The sequence below is a fragment of the Aythya ferina genome (assembly GCF_964211825.1).
Source record: "Aythya ferina genome assembly, chromosome: 13".
Lineage (NCBI taxonomy): Eukaryota > Metazoa > Chordata > Aves > Anseriformes > Anatidae > Aythya > Aythya ferina.
This window is the reverse complement of record NC_140311.1, coordinates 11,671,591-11,688,435: the sequence shown is the minus strand read 5'-3', so window position 1 is coordinate 11,688,435 and position 16,845 is coordinate 11,671,591. Positions and strand designations below refer to the sequence as shown.

General features: G+C 36.3%; 1 long non-coding RNA gene across 2 annotated transcripts; it reads right to left on the bottom strand.

Moving 5' to 3' along the window:
* Positions 1–1,028: 1,028 nt before the first annotated feature.
* Positions 1,029–13,734, bottom strand: LOC311444209. 2 transcript variants are annotated; one of them, XR_014697729.1, is made up of 5 exons: positions 13,509–13,734; positions 12,939–13,050; positions 3,580–3,721; positions 2,658–2,748; positions 1,029–2,557 (listed from the first exon to the last, which is right to left on the bottom strand). It is a non-coding gene; the product is annotated as an uncharacterized lncRNA (long non-coding RNA). The 2 variants fall into 2 exon arrangements; XR_014697730.1 differs by lacking the exon at positions 13,509–13,734 and adding an exon at positions 13,174–13,316 and having other exon boundaries at positions 1,029–2,748.
* Positions 13,735–16,845: the final 3,111 nt, after the last annotated feature.

Here is a 16,845-nt window from a genome sequence, read left to right as displayed (position 1 = left end):
TTTTAGAACAGCAGTGGATGAAGCTCAATGAATGGAAAAGAATATTAATTATACAATTCACCTTCATTCAGAGCTCTTCCTGGCTGGAGAAATTGCAGCCAGACACGCTTGAACTTCAAAGAATTTTCACTTTTGCTCTATAGCAGGCTCTGGGACTTTTCAGCTGCACTGGGCCTAGTCCAAGACTTACTGTATCTAAAGTCAATGACAGACTCTTTGAACAGATGGAAGGATTTCAGAACCTTCAACATTCCCCTTCCCCCCGAAAAGTATTTATCTGCTGAACAGCACAAAAATCCCTTCTGAAAAATTATTACTACTCATGCTAGGACATGTATACCTAACTACTAATGCAAGTAGCTTTTACAGTTTGCTTTTCTCTGGAAATGTGACTGCATCTTAAGTTGCTTAAATTGTTGTTGTTGTTGTTGTTGTTGTTTTGTTTTAAATCTGCTGTTTGTAACTGAGCCGATCTATTCCCTTTTCATTATCCATAGTCTGTTTTCTTTACTTTAAAATACCTTGCATCAATTTAAAGCTTCTCATGACAAACAAGAATTTACTCTAGTGTCTCCTGAAGAACGTCCTCAAATACCAATGACAAAAGAATGGCAGAGCAACAAGTGACTTTCTTCCAGCTCACAGATAAGTTCTTTATTAAAATAGTTACCCCCTAGCACTACTCATCTCTTCCACTTGTACAGCTCCATCTGCACTCTTGAAGCATCATCTACCCCAATTTACTGCTCAGAGGGAAAGAAACCATATGCACATTTCTAAAGCTAAAATAGCAGTTTTCTTCCCCACCCATAAAGCCTCAGGGTATGGTGGTGGTGTTCAGTGCTTCACGTTGCCTCCCTTTCCAAATATCTTTGCAAACACATACAGAAGCCGAAATGGCATAAAATTTCCCCTATTCACACCATTCTGATCATAAAGAACATGTAGGGAGAAACGTGGTTCAATATACTTGTTTTAGTTGCAAGTATTTCTGAACTAAAAGAATTATTTTACAGGCAGATCCAACAGAACATGACACCTCAATTGTATTGTTATGAAAGAAAGGGATAATTACAAAATACATTATTTTGTATGCCTCAAACACATATTTGAACAGTATATATACATATTTTTGCAGAAACCCAGTGCTTCCAGAAATGAAGTTCATATTTAAACAGTGAGGTTTGAGTCAAGGTTCTCAGAGTTTTCTCATTATCCAGTTACTACACTCTTTAATTTAGGGATGCATTTTGAAAGGAAAAATAGGAACCAATAGAGACTTGAGGAATCTTCATCCTTGGAGGTATTCAAAACTGCAGCAGCCTGATCTAACTTTGAAATTTTGACCTGCCTTGGACAGAGACTAGATCTCCAGAGATTCCCCTTGAATTAAAGTACTTGCCTGGTTTTTGGCAGTTAAATCACAACAGTACTCTGCAGTTCTCTAATACCATGAATGTTGATATATACTGAAAAATACATCTGTAGTTTGTAAGTACAAACACATTCTGGACTGAATAACCATCTTTTGAATTTGGTGTTAGGTATCTGATGTTAAGTAATCACTCCCAGCCTAGGAATTCAGTACAGTCTTGCTCCATTCATTGATAAGCTGGTATCAAGACAGTACTGGAAAATAAGCAATACCAGGCAGTATAAGCTCTCTCAATAAACCCTTTTAAGAACATTTTTCCTTTATCCCAACCTGAGTAACAGTACAACCCGCCTGGGCTTGTAATGCCACAGGCAAACTCCTTCTAGTTTATGCAGGATAGATCGCTCTTCTAGGCTCTTCAGCCAAGTGGGATTGCATGGAAAGATTGAAGTCCCCTTTGCCCCTCTTATTCTGGGTCTCTTTTGCTATTTCTTGCAATATGCACACAGCTATAAGTTTAGGTGAGGAACCTCCTTTTGTATTGTTTTATTTTCTTGAGTTATGATTAGAAAAATTCAGAATGGATGGTGTAAGAATATTGTGTTCTCACCTTACAACTTAGTGATTTGCATAGCAGATTAACTGCTTAAGCATGTTCAGGACTTTTCTGTATTTTTATGTGCTTTGTTTTAGACCACGTTATGTCACATTGTGTACTGCACTCCTTTAACTCACTTTCTCTGAGTTAATGGTTTTAATTGACATGGCTTCATTCAAGCAATATGTATTATCAGACATAAAACTACATTTTTTACTTATTTAAATTCTTGCAACCACTGTTTTCAGACAAAAAGGATAAATTCTGCTTTGCTGCAGTTCAAGAGTGATTCACCTGACAGCACTTTTCACTGGGCCATTTTTCTGCTCAGTATTTTTCTGAGTTTGTTTTACTCTTGGCAGTATGTGTTGTTCAAAAATTACTCACAACCAAAGAGCTCAGAGGCCTCTTCTGTCAGTCTGGTCTTACGCAACACAGCAGCCAATTCCAAAAGGAATATGTACAAAAAGAAAGTTTATATATATATATATATATTTCTTCTTTTAAAAGAACTGAAGAACTGTGAGATGTATCACTCGTGTTCATCTTTGCTTGTGGTTACTTTTGGGTCAATTGTCCTATCCCTGGTCAGTAGAACAAGTCATTCAGTGTGAAGAAAGCCAAACAGCACTTTTTGGGGGTAGTTAAAAAGTTAGTCTCCTCAATCACGTGTTATCAACTTACCTGAAGCAGTGGTAACAAATAATTGAAAGGACAACTGTTTTGCTCACAAATGCTCAACTGTTCTCAACGTTTTTCTAAGCAAAACCCAAACCTACACAGGAACAGAAACTGCTGTCAGAATAAGCTGCATCAAATCTGTTTTGAAAGGGACCTCATTTTTTTTGTACTTGTTAAACTAGCTGTTTGTGCTGCTTTTTATTAGCAAAATGAGTCTTATCCCAAAGATTCACCTTCAGAATAGAGGAGAGTATTTTTAGTTCTAATTCTCAGTCAGTGGCTGTCATTCTGCTTTTATTGTATTGAGAACACATTCAATTTCTTTTTCAATTCTTTTGTCTCAGTCCTTGAGAAACACTGACAAGTTGTGTGGGAAGCTCTAGCAAGAAAAAACACAAACAAACTAACAAAACCCAACCACAACACAACATAAGCCAAGAAACCAACTAAAATAATATGGACAACTCTCCCCCCCCCCCCCCCACTTTGCTCTTCTCCCTCCTCCTTCCTCCCTCCCCCCTCAATCCACATGATATACAGCCTGTATGTCTAGATTTGCTTAAAATCCTGGTGGCAATGGAAGTAGTCTCCCTTGCTGAAATTCCCTCAGGGAGATGTTAGTCAAGCAAAGCAGTTAAATACAATGTGATACCATGACTTGATTCAGACAGAGCCCCTTTGATTGCTTAACTGAAAGGAAAACAGCTCTGCGCACAAAGAGTAGCCAAATAAGAGCTCCAGTTCATGTAGTAAGGTATCATCTCAGGTTCTGTGGATTGGCAACGGTCAGGGACTCATCAATGGCTAGGACAGAAATTTGTTTCTATTATCCTTCTGGAGCTTTGGGGAATGGAGAAAAGTTCTTTACAAGTGCACTTCTACTAGCTTCGGAGAAGCAACAAAAGCAAGGATAAATCTGACTTACCATCATCAGTTACAATGGGGATTGTGCCATTCTTTTCTGCAGCACTTGACGTACAGCCTACAACATGCTTTCCATCACCTGAAGAAGCCGGAGATGACTCTCTTGACAAAGCACAGTTTCATTTCTCTCCATTAGCCCTGTTCTGAGATGAAAGTGATCAGTCAGAGTAACGGACCATAACCGGAAAGTAAGTAGTTCTAAACACAGAAAACATATTGACAAGCTAATAAACAAAGTAAATCTATATCCTACGCTTCTCTCAACCAGGGAGGTATTAAAAAACAAAATAACAGCAACAAAACCAACACAAATAAACAAACTCTTTCCTTGTCTTGCTATCAAAAGATATGAAATTTTAAAAAGCTTGGTCTACAACAAAAATAAGTATTAGCATCAACATAACTAAAGCAGCAAACCTTTCACAAGGAAGCAGAGGTGAGTAGATTTTAGACCTCTTGCAAGCTTCATGCTAGTCACCAGCCCTATATTGATTGCAATTTTGAGCTTCCATAAGCACAGTGATAGATACATGAGTATTGCATTTGCATTCTACTCTATACAATGCAGATGCTAAGCATCTGACCCCTCACTGTTTATGTACCCTGTATAGTCACTTCTGCCTAGATCTGACATGAAAGAATTTTTTCCTCACAGCTCTTTTGCAATGTAAATGCAGTAGGACAAATACAGAACGCAGAATTTATTCCAAAACCACTACCTTATGCCCCTATGCTGCTTTTACTACTCCTGTAGTCTAAAAGGGGTTGTCTGGGAAGTGCCTGATTTCCACTGTTCCTCAGATACTGTAACATCTAACATGTCTATGAATGGCCCCCTGTGGCTCATATAAGCATCACTGAGACTTCAAATCAAGGAACACGGAGCTACCACAGCCAGCTTTGAACCTGAATCCATGATCTGCTGCTGAAGGAGTCCTGGTGAAGAACAGAATCTGGTTCAGTGCATGCTGAACTCTCCACTCCCATCTAATAACAATGCTTTATTTTCATTTTGTGTCTCTGTAAATAACATATGAGGGCTACTGGAAAATAGCCAAAAATATAATACATCACAAAACAGAAGTATGATGTAGTGAAAGAGTCACTACCCTCAAAACTCACTTTTGAAATGGGGTCTATTTTGTAGAAAAAGAAGTAATATTGTAGAAGTAAGTTACCAAGTAAATCTATGAAAACTTGGAACATGATTTTAAGAAAGTGATTTATAAAAAGGCAAAACAGACACACACAAAAACCACAACAAAGCACACACTAAAAAATCCCAAGGCGCACACATGAAAAAAACAAATCAAACCAAGCCCAACAGCATTTACCAACAGCTACCACACTGTGGCATCCTACGATAACACAGTATTGAACTCTGTATATTCAAAAGAAATTAATGCTCAGAAACACAGAAACACTCCTGATAATCTACTGCAAGATAAGTGGGTAAATGTTTACCTTCTAACAGCAATAAATCTAAAATGGTACTAGATACTGGCTAAACCATTGTCTTTTAATTAAGGTAGGACATGTAATCTATAACATTTGTAGTTATCTATGAAACATGCCAAAGTTCGAAATAAAAAAGTTGGGGGGGTATTGACAATGAAAAAGATTCTTAGCTAGAAGAAAATGGAAAATATAAATCTCTGTGTGAAATCCATTTTGGCTGTGCTAAATGATTCAAATTTTTATGTGGTATAACTGTGTTCATGCTATTGTCCACATTTTTACTCTAAATTAATATGCAGTATTTTGATTTGTCTTTAGGAAAGGAGAGCTCATTTCATAACCAAAGCAGAAATATTACCGCCTCTTCTGTACACTAACATCAGGATAGATACTTTGCAGTGGATGTTGAACAGTGCTAGAATAAATTGAAAGTCTTCTGAAATTATGCAGAGCTGCATTAATAACAGAATACTTCATCATGATTAATGATATTATAATGTATATTCAAGGAGTGAAAAATAATTTATCTCACATAATAAGTTGCCACCTTGTCATTCCAGGAGACTCGATTTTGCTGTGACCTTCCAAGAAACGTGATTCAGCCACAGTTACATTAGCTACATGTTTTTTGTATGGCCTAGAAAAATATGATGGAAATCTGATTCTGAAGTCCATCACAAGTCTGTTACACAACCTTTTTCAGTTTCTGGGCTGACAGCAATAATGGAATACGTGTGTATTGGAAGAGGTCACTACTTAAACCTGTAAGAATCACCCTGTTCAGCCTTCTGGCTTCTCGTTCAGGTGCACCAGACTCACGAGTTGTTCCTGGTACCTGTTTGTCTATTCTGAGCCAGCACGTGCTACAAAGTGAATAATTGTACTGCTCTACATTTCTATTTTTAATGACATATTTCTGCTTTATTGGAACTACTTTGATCTGGCCCTCTGCCAGAGTACTGTTTTCTGGGACACTTTCTGAGGAGTTTGACTGTGTCAATCTCCTTCCACTTTAACGCAGCAGGTTTAGAAAAAACACAACCTAAGGCTTTTGTTACAGGTAAAGGCTTGCACACTGGGTAATTTGTTCAAGTGGGGGTTAGTGTTATCTCAAGTGCTGTAGATAGTTATCTTAAACCTAAGAATTCGTTATCTCAGCTGGAAGAAAATTACCTTCTATGAAGTTGCTCATCTCAGCTCTCATACCTAATGCAACGTGTATTAAGACAATGAGAGCTGACTGCACTGTAGGAGGAGCACAGCTGCATCTGACACCAAGTGCTTAGAGATGTGACATGACACGTTGTACATAACCTGGGAAATAACAGTCTGGCAAGCCGGTTAGCCTGAAAAATACAAGCCTCTTTCCCTGAGGTCTGCTTGACATCACATCATGAATAGCTATTAAATTGCTTTTAAGTTTATTCAGTGCACTCGGCAGGTATAACAACAGAAAGAAAAAGCCTTTTCCAACACATAAAAGATTATATGGCAAATTACACATGATGGTCTTTCTTTCAATGTGTGAAAGACTCTCTGAAACTTACTATTTGATGAAGTACAAGGACACGGAGCTACCACAGCCAGATTTGAACCTAAGCTTGAGTTCAAAACAGTACAGCAGTAATATCCACACTAATAAAATATACATGCTTTGTATTAATTCACTGTCTTGCATACAGTTGCAATGACTTATATCTTAATCTCCAGCACATAAGAAGTCCCTCAGAGACCCTGATTTCAATTTATTGGCTTGATAATTTAGAGGCAGAAACAAAACACAACAAACAAACAAAACCCACCCACAATCAGCCAACCAGAAACAAAACCAATGAACTTTGAGTATGTGAGATTGAGTTTTTTGGACATTTTTCTGTGCCATTGACAAAGCTCCCTGGAAAAAGCAACACAACTATAAGCCTACACGATACACTACTACATTCATTTTGGTTTGATCTTTCCAACAGGGGTAACCACAGCCATGAAGATGGAGCAGCATGGGAGGTAATCTCACACTAATCATCAGAACAAGTGGTCTCAAATGTTTGCTCTAATTCCTTAAAAGTTAAATATCCTTGAATTTAAAGACACTGGGATGGAATTAAAAGGGGAAAAAAAAAAAAAAAAAAAAAAAAGGCAAGCAAACGTAAAGAAACAAACACCACATAACCGACCAACCTGCCTCCCCCCCCCCCCCCCCAAAAAAAAAATCTTTAGAAAATAACAGAATTTTTCCTCAGAGGTATAAACAAAATTTAAAGGAACTTTCAATCATCAGTTCACATGGCACATTCTCTTACTCATACTTGGTGAAAAGTTTCTTCAAACGATCTTGCTGAATAAAAACAACAACAAAAAGTGAAATACCACTAAAAATTGATTCGAGTGTTCAAGTGGCAGGAGATCTCTCTCTGAATTTAAACATTTTGTCCTAACCACTCTGGGCCTTTTGTTTTTGTTAATTAAGTTGCCTTTTATATATTTATTTTCTTAAGCAATCAGACAGTTATTGTTCCAGTTGATATCCTGACAATTCTGATTACTGCAGTACAGCACGGAAAGTTATAACAATGTTAGAAGTAACGCATAACCATGCAAATAATATGAATGCTCCAAAGCTATCATAAACAATACGATGAGTAATCATGAATGCTCAGGTTAACAAAGCAATCTTCGGTCAAATTTTCTTCCTGATCATGTAGTTAGTCTTCTGTTACATATTTAAGACTTTTTCATGTAAGGATTTTTTTTTTTTTAAAACGTAATTTGTAACCGCATATTCTAGTGCATGTATAAAAACATTATGTATAGGCAAAGAAGAAGACTTTACTCCTCTATGCTCTCTCTCTATGCCAGTGCATTTAAAAAAAAAAAAAAAGGCATAACTATGGAAAATGAGATTACACGATTACACTAGCTCTTTCAATGTTAAGAAATTTGGGGGGGGGGGAGGGGGGAACAGGTTCAAAATATGATTTCTCTATCAGAAGGATGGATCTGAAAACAATCAAAAATACATTAGGAAGGGTGACATGGTCAGTAAATTGAAGAGAAGACAATTCCTGTAAATCATCATGATGTGGTAGATTAAATTTAAAGCTCCTAAGGATATGGACAATGGACTGCTCTAGCTGGGTTCTTATAGACTGACATCAATTAGGACTGTATATTTGTTTTTTCCTCTGGCTCTTAGCATATGTCATGTCTTTCTGATAAGTTGCTTTTTCCAGCTGAGGGAAGGGAAATAATCAGATTGCTGATATCAAGAATAAATATTCTACCATGTTCAGAACTATACTCCTAAAATACTTCTTCAAGTAGCTAAGAAAATTTTATCTTTCATTGACTTCAAATCACTGCAAGCAAATAAAGTTGACCAAATTAGTGAAACCCTAAAGCTCAGATTTTACAGAAAGAAACACTGTGAAAAAGGAAACACGTTTGTACTGCCTTTAAGAAAAATAACCTTGCAGTGCTTATTGTCAGCAAAATTTAACTCTACATAAAGGATTCACTTTGTGAATGAAGTGAAACAACCCCCTGGACAGGTTCTAAGAAGCAGATATCCTCCTTGATTTAAAGTAGACTACGTCACTGGCAGCAGGTATGGAGCACAGGTGCCCCAGCTGACATTGTGTTTCATTTTAGGGAGTGGGAGTTTGGTAAAGCACAGAGCCACAGCCTAAATGCCAATATTGTTTTGAATTAAAATCATTCAGTAAGTCAATGGTTACTTTTTTTTTTTTTTTTCTTTTTAGAATCTGATCACCATTAAGAAATAAAATGTTCCAATCTGATGAAATTTTCTTATCACAGTCAAACTAGTACTCACAACATCAATAGTGTCTTATTTGCAAATATCTCTGCTCAAGCATAGCACTTCTTTTAGTTAGATATGAATAAAGGACATGCTGATGACACTTGCACTGACTATCTAAACCATTCATGAACAGGCATACTTTTACCTGAGTGAAATAGAAAATTTAATAGCTTTTCCTCTGTAAATTCCTCTATTTAGGCAATTCAAAATTGCCAAGAGCAGTGGCAGTGGAAATGCCCTAAACAACCTCTTATTATTTATAATCTAGCAGAGAAGACAGGACTATCACTAGGGATGTCTTTTGGGATCCAGAGTATCTAGGGTAAGAGATACTGCAAAACTGACAGGTTTTGCAGAGGCTTTAAACCTCTGTTTGGGCTTTCCCATACCAAGAATTTTGCCCCACTACCCCTGAATCTTGTTGTGGACATATCCCAGTACTTCCACACTCATCCTCATTTGCAACCTATGGGGTAAGAGATGCCAGAGATTACAGAAATACCACTGACTGTATAAATCCAGATAGAGTTTTTATATTACTCAAAAATTTGAAAGTATGTATATATGCATTAATACTAGTACTACTATTAATACTACCCTTTTCAGTTGATATAGCAGTCTTACTATCCTCAGTGAGATTATGGCTTTATCTGAACTAATTCTGGGTCTTGTGTTCCAGCCCAGTCTGTATATTGCTATGGCCTTGCTCATGCTATAGTGAAAAATGGAATATGAACAAAGAACCCCATTTAATCAATGGCTCTATGAATCCAGTGGTATAGACTAACCTCTATCTGGATCTGAGTTAGAGTTACAAGAAGAAGGGGTTATAGCATGGCACCCAGGACTATCAGCCTGTAGAGCACACATACCATTTACTAGTAAAATCAAGACCAGCAGCCTCAGCATAGTACAAGATGTTAAAGAGACAGAAGCCACGCAAGGAAAAATGTATATAGCGGGGGTTGAAAAGACATCCAGACCCTTGGTAAATCATATCTTCTGGCAAAGGCAGAAGCCTTTGGAGATGGAGAACACACTATGGATTCCTTCACTTTCTAAGGAAAATCTAAATGATTAAAAAATAAATAAAAAATAAATCCTGAAGCAATGTCTGTCTTCACCGACCACCTCCAGTGATCCAAGTGTTACTGGTCAGGCAGCAATATTGAATACAACTGGGGTATTTACAACTGGGGTCTGTCTGTTGCTATGCCGATTTAATTTAGCAGTTCAAGATAAATAAACAAAAGCCAAGATAACAGCTCTTCTGAAACAGCTTATCCTATTTTCTGGAACTGAATAGAACGTTTCTGGACTGTGTTATCAGGAACAAAAAGACTGGGTTTAGTTCTGACAAGGCAATCAACATCTGCTGCTGCCTCCAGCTGCCTCTTTCTCTGTTTCAGAACTCTCAGGCCTCAAAGCAAAAGATGCTGCTGCAAGACGTTTCCTGCATCACGTAAAGCAAAATAATCCAACTTCCATTACACTAAACCAGCATATAGTGACAGAAACATTACGAGGTGTCCCTGCATAACCCGAAAACAAATTATTCTGTATCATCTAGCCTAATTTGCAAAGTCACCAAAAACTATATTCAGAGAATGATTTGTTTTCATACAGCACAGAGTAAGTCTCAGATTGTTATTTTCTTTAGGCAACTCTATACTAATAAAGCCTTCTGGTAGTTATAATCCCATCAATGTTCGCTTCAGTGATAAATTATCCCACATATTAGCTTTCCACCTATTAGTTATAACGTACAGCCTGATTCTGTGCAAATCTACTCAAAGCTAATGGAGAACGATCACATACTTTTAGATGTGATCTGAGAGCTTGTGGGTTATTTGTTTGTTTTTAAATAAAATATCTTTACGTAAGAAGTTAGATAGGACTGATAAATCTATAGAAAGGCTAGTTTATAAATACTTTCAGAAAGATGTCTTGCAGAGCACCATTGCCTATACACTATCATTCCAACTCCTCTCCTTTCTGTAATGAAAAGCTCACAATGTCTTGGTCTCGCATTTCCCTGTTTGTGAGAAGGGAAAGGCTGGGGAGCAGAAAAAACACCCCAGACATCAGTATATTCTGGCCTCACTGATGTAAGAAAAATGGCACAACTATTTTTAATGATATTCTAGGAAGGGAGAAGCTCATGTTTCCTTTCCAGTTTTTGGTGAGATGGTCTGTTACTGATGAATAAACTGTTATTATATATGTTAACTGAATATATCTGTTCATAATACAACATGTCTGCCTACAAACAACCTTTATCTTGGTGGTGAAGACTAGATAAAAAATCATGGAGTTCATAATATAATTCCAACAAAGCAAAAAACAAAACAAAACAAACAAAACCAAACAAACATACTTATTATTGCATACTCATTTTGATGTTACTCAATTTGATGTGACAATCTCAGATCCTGTGGTTGAAAACAAACAAACAACTATTTATAAATGTTACAGAAAGCAGTAATTATTTTTTCTTCCCACACCATAGTGGTGTAGGTTTATTTTTACATATGAGAACTGCTTCGTAACTCAAAATAACTCATCTATAGTCACTGAAATTAAAGAAACATGAAGTTGGCACTTTTGTTGTTTTAAGAACAGATTGTTTTGAATTAGTGCCATCAGAGGACAGATTTTTAGAAAAAAAAAAAAGGTAGTACAAGACAACAGGAAATTATTCAGTTCCTCTAATTAATCAAGACAATTTACTGAGAAATGAAAGTAGATATTTAAGACAAAGAGAAATTTCAAAGAAACTTTTCACTTAAATGCCAATTCTGATCAAACACCAGGATAAATAAATAAAGAAAATCAAGACATCTTTGATCCAAAGTGTCCTTGAGCTAGAGGTACATCCTGAAGGAAAAATCAGAGTGGATTTCTCAAACCCATTGGCTTACTTTATAGTTGTATCTCAAAAACTTTAAGATTAAAGAGTAAATCTTCCAACAGATTTTTATGTGAGGTTTCTTCAGAGGAATTTTATTTGCTGCAAGTTGAGCAGATTCTTGAAAGTGTCTTGGTGGTTTCTGATTTCAAGCAAATAAGAAAAGACTAAAAAAGGTTAGTGGGATCAAGTGAAGTGAGGAAGAGGGTAGTGATGACAAGCTTACCAATGATCAAGCATACACATGCCTGATAACATCAGGGGAAACGAAAGTAACCCCACAAGCCACATTCCTGGGCTTCAGTTGACTTACTACCCAAAAAAGGAACAGTACTTATAAACGTTCTACAGATGAAAAAGGCAATAGGCCAGTGATGGTTACTTTGCACAAATAGGAAGTGAAGCCATGAGGACAAAACTTGTCTGAGACAATCTTTTACACCTGGTAATATCTTCTCCATGTCAGTTTTAGATTTGAACCAAACTCTAGTTTCGGTCCAGTCACACATTTACTACTTAATCTACTCTTCTCTACCTACATCTAGACCAACAAATCAATCTTCTTTAAATTGAAAAATGGTGTATCATCACTAGCTTTTTTCATCATCACCAGGATATACTGATACCAGTATATCCTGGTGATGCTCAGGTGATGAGCATCACCAGGAAAACAGAGAAATTAAGAACCCTACTGTTGCAATGAAGCCTGGAGCAAAGTGTATAATTTCCAACACCCAAATTACTTTTTATAATGCATTCCAGTCACAGCACAGGAATCAAAAAAGTACATACACATTTCAGTATGTACATGCCTCCATGCTACATTAACAGTGCATTTGATCCCAAGGAGAAGCTACCACAGAAAACTAGTTTTGTCAGCTGAAGGAAGGCCAGCACATCATGTTGAGGTTTAAGGTACACAATTCATCTTATTATTGAGACGTTAAGAACAAAGGAACAAAAAATGAGATATAGTTTCCAAAGCACATGGACTATAGATTTGTCTTTCCCATTAGACACCAAGAAAGATCTAGCTAAAAGAGTCTCTTCCCTCTATTTTATATTTTTCCAGTTGAATTTGTTACTTCTCTCAGCCTTCTCCTAGTAGTAAAATGTGGAATGACTTCCACATTAATCTGAAGTTAGCAGTATCTGGGGAAGAAAAAGTACTCACCTAGAAAAAGGAGAAAATAGGAAGTCACACATCCTAGATGCTCTTTAGAATTGGTTCTTTCTGATACCACAGGGTGATTTAATTTGAGCTGAAGGGCCCATTCAGCACTTAGCTGTAGAATCAAATATGTGAAGTTAATATAAAAGCTATTTTATGTCCTACACCCAAATTGGATCCTGCACTGAGTACCACTTGGCCAGATCCTATAAAGAACATCAATTGTAACATCTCTTACAATTTTCTTTCGTTCTGCATAAATTTTAGATAGTAATCCGGAAGATACATGGATAGGTAACAAACATCAGATGACAGCAAGAAAGAAACACAACAGGAGATGAATTAAATAGAGAGAAGCAAATTCTCAGTTGGTGTAAATCAGTGTTGACAGCTCAAATAAGATGACCCAAGACTATTTTACATCACCTGAATACCTAGCCTACTGATTAGAAAAGTGCTAAAAAAACAATCTCTGCAAAATACTCCATCTTGTGAAGTTCAGAAGAATGGAGGTGTCCTGGTCTGTGTTAAAACTGTGTCAAAATTCCCCTACTAAACAGAAAACGCCCTTACCTATGGAGATGAGAGTTAAGCTTAGATATAGATTTTTAGAAAAAGATTTTCAACCTAGAGAATTCTGTGCTTCAAAACAGCTGTAGGTAACCTTGAAACACCTGGTTTGAGACACATGCTGAAGGCTGCTGGAAGTCTATGAACTACTTAAAATGTCTTTTGGCTAGGCTTCAGCATGTTTCAGATACCAATCACTCCAATCAGTAAAATGAGTAGGTGGGGCTTCTTATTGTTTCTGTGGTAATTAAGAAACATAATCATGATATACTTTCTAGGTGGCTGTTATAGCTCACATGCAGAAGCTTAAACATTTTAGCAAATCAGACCAGCTTCTTTGTTTAAGAGACATGACTGTTTTCTTTCTACATTGTGTATACTATACCTAGTACACCTAGTACGAAGAAGCTGAAACTTTCTTGGCCTATTGATTCCCAACATTTATGTAGATTCATATTATGAGGATTGTGTAACACTTGAAGACCATTCCTGTTAAAAAGGCATCCAGCTAAAATGTTGGTATAACACTGTTGTTTTCTTACGCATCACATTAATAAAAGTCCTCCTAAGTCTACCTTCAGTGCAGCAAATTCTGGACCCTTAGCTCACTGTTAATTGAGGAACAAGTCCCACTAACTCCCCTCCATCCATGATAAACGTCTATTTTATTTAACTGTTCCTAATCTTTATCTCTGACATAGGGCAACTTTCAGTTGTTCCTTGATTGCTTCCTCTATTAACCCCTCTCATGCTATGTAAAACTTAGAAGCTTATAAAGGAGTTCAATGTTATAGCAATACTTATATTTTAAAACATTTTAAAACAAATTAAAATATTAGTGAGTTAGTACAAAATTTGGATTATATTGCATCATCTCAGGAAAGTTACAGTAAACGTTATTAAAAATCATTGCTTGTAGAGAATACAAGCTCTTTATTTAGTCCATGTATCATGTGATTTAATAGAATTAAATTATATAACCAGGATTTGGGCTAGTATTACTTAATTACTTTAATATAAAAATATAAATGAAAAGCCAAAAAGATTACAAGACATTTCTACATGAAAGTCATTGATTTGCCCATTGAAAACAGGAAGTCTTTCTGCAGTGCTCCTAAACAAGAATTATACCAAAGTTTTCATGCAAAACATTAATAGACAGATTTCAACAAATCAAAGTTAAGCAAACAGCACAGGATTTTCTCATATGCTAGTTGTTAATATTGTATAGGCCAATACAAATCTCTCAGATCACTAAAATTGTGGCACCGGATGGAGTTGAGGGGGAGGGAGGAGGAGGAATATTGTTTTAATATATTTTAACAGAAAGTCAAGAAGAGTCAAATCTTTGCAAATTCAGCCCCCAAACCAAAGAATAAAGTTCTGGAAAATATCTTTCCAAATTTATATTAAAAAAAAAAAAAAAGAAAGTCTACCTTTTGATGAAAATTCAGTGATATGCAGAAAGACAGATAAAGCTTTGTGGCCAAGGTATAACCTTCTGAAGATATGGTTTAGTAATCATACATCCTTAACTGCGTTAGTGTTAGCTTGTACATCTATGGATGTCCATTGCTACTTAATTTTAAAAGGTTTCTAATCTTGTAATGAAACTGTTTTTTTGACCAGCTACAAAACAGAATCTGATTTGAGCATTATAACGTAATTAATCATGGATTTTAGTGTCCCATTTGAAATAGTTTATTTAGATCTGAGAAACACATTGTATGTCTATGATTGCATTATATAAAAAGAAAATAAACTACATAATTGAAAATGAACTGTGTGTATTATTAATCATAAAATGAAACTACCTGGAGTTTAGAGCTTGGATGCAACTAGCTTGCACTTTGACTCCTCTTTGGTCATTTGCAACTACGCAAAGAGAGATTGAAACTGCTACTTGACTTCATTACTGTTAGCCATATCAACAGTGCTAGGAAAGAGGCTGGGAAAGTTGGGTCACAACATTCAAGGCCCAAAACGGATTTACATTTTATGGACAGATACCAACGTTGTAGTGCATCCTGTACCTTTATCAGCCTTTGTAACCTGCTAAACTATTGGAAGAAAAAAAAAAAAAAAAAGACAGAGAGAGAGAGAGAGAGAAACTGCATGACTTTGGGAAATGTATAGTATAGAATATAATTGTTTTGATTTCCATCTGCAGATTTTACATTTAAGCTGTAAAACAGCACCATAAATTCAGCAGGTCTAATCCCCCCCCGCAAAACATGTCTAGATTTACACATATCACACACAAATACACGCTCTTTGCTCTGGTTACACACAAACACCATGTTTCTGTATCTTTTTTATTCCATTTGCTCCCAAAGAGATAGCAGTTGACATAATTGATAAAGTAGCATGACTGAAAAATCTTATTTTTTGTTCTGAAAATTTCTGGCAAAAAAAAAGGATGGATCACCACAGCTATTTAAAACAACAACTTCTATACTACTTCTTGAAATGATCATATTTCTTTTTTCCCCTTTCAAATTCTTGCTCTTTCCCAAAATAAAATTTTTAGGAGACGCAGCCTCGTAATTTCCATATCTTGATTCACCTTTTTGGAAATCATTGCTATTCTGGGCTTATTGTTACACTTTCCTTTTTAGGTTTCTAAAGATCATAGTATGTTATAATGTTATTATATGTTATAAATATTTTATGTCTTAAACTTACAGAAAACCCTAGTATCCACCAGCACTGGCAACTACTTCACTGGTCTCTGCAGCTCAAAGGAAACTGTCTATATTCCTCTGCTTGGTTTTTAAAATCATTAGGCTAGTTAAATATATGATTAACAGAGCCTAGCTGCTCTGTGTTGACAAGAAATGACTACTTCAGCACATTATATTTTGAGGTACAGCTGTAAAAAAATAGTCTTTTGTGTCTGCATAAAAGGCTGTTTTTCTGGAATAGCAGAGTTGGCAGAATTAAAAATCCTTCTCGCACCTAACCTCCAAGGCTAGTTGGCAAGCTGGATGGGAAAAGGAGGAATCTCCAGTTTGTTATGGGAGATCTATAGAGTGACAAAAGCAATTTTTAAATCACTATCACCCTTTTGTGCCCTTCAGTGAGAAATAATCATATTAAGACTCACACACACAGGGTAATAAAAATTATCATCATATTTTTAATCAGCATAAGGTCAAAAGAATGTAAATACACTACATCTTCATTCTATAATCAGCCATACATGGGCAATAGCACTGTTAATGACTTGAGGAGGGTGTTAGCTCATCTGAAGGGCCTTTTGGCAGAGGTTCAGCGACAGTTTCAAGAGGAGGACTAATCTGTTATAAGGTTGAGGAAGGTATGAAAGGGAAAAGACTGT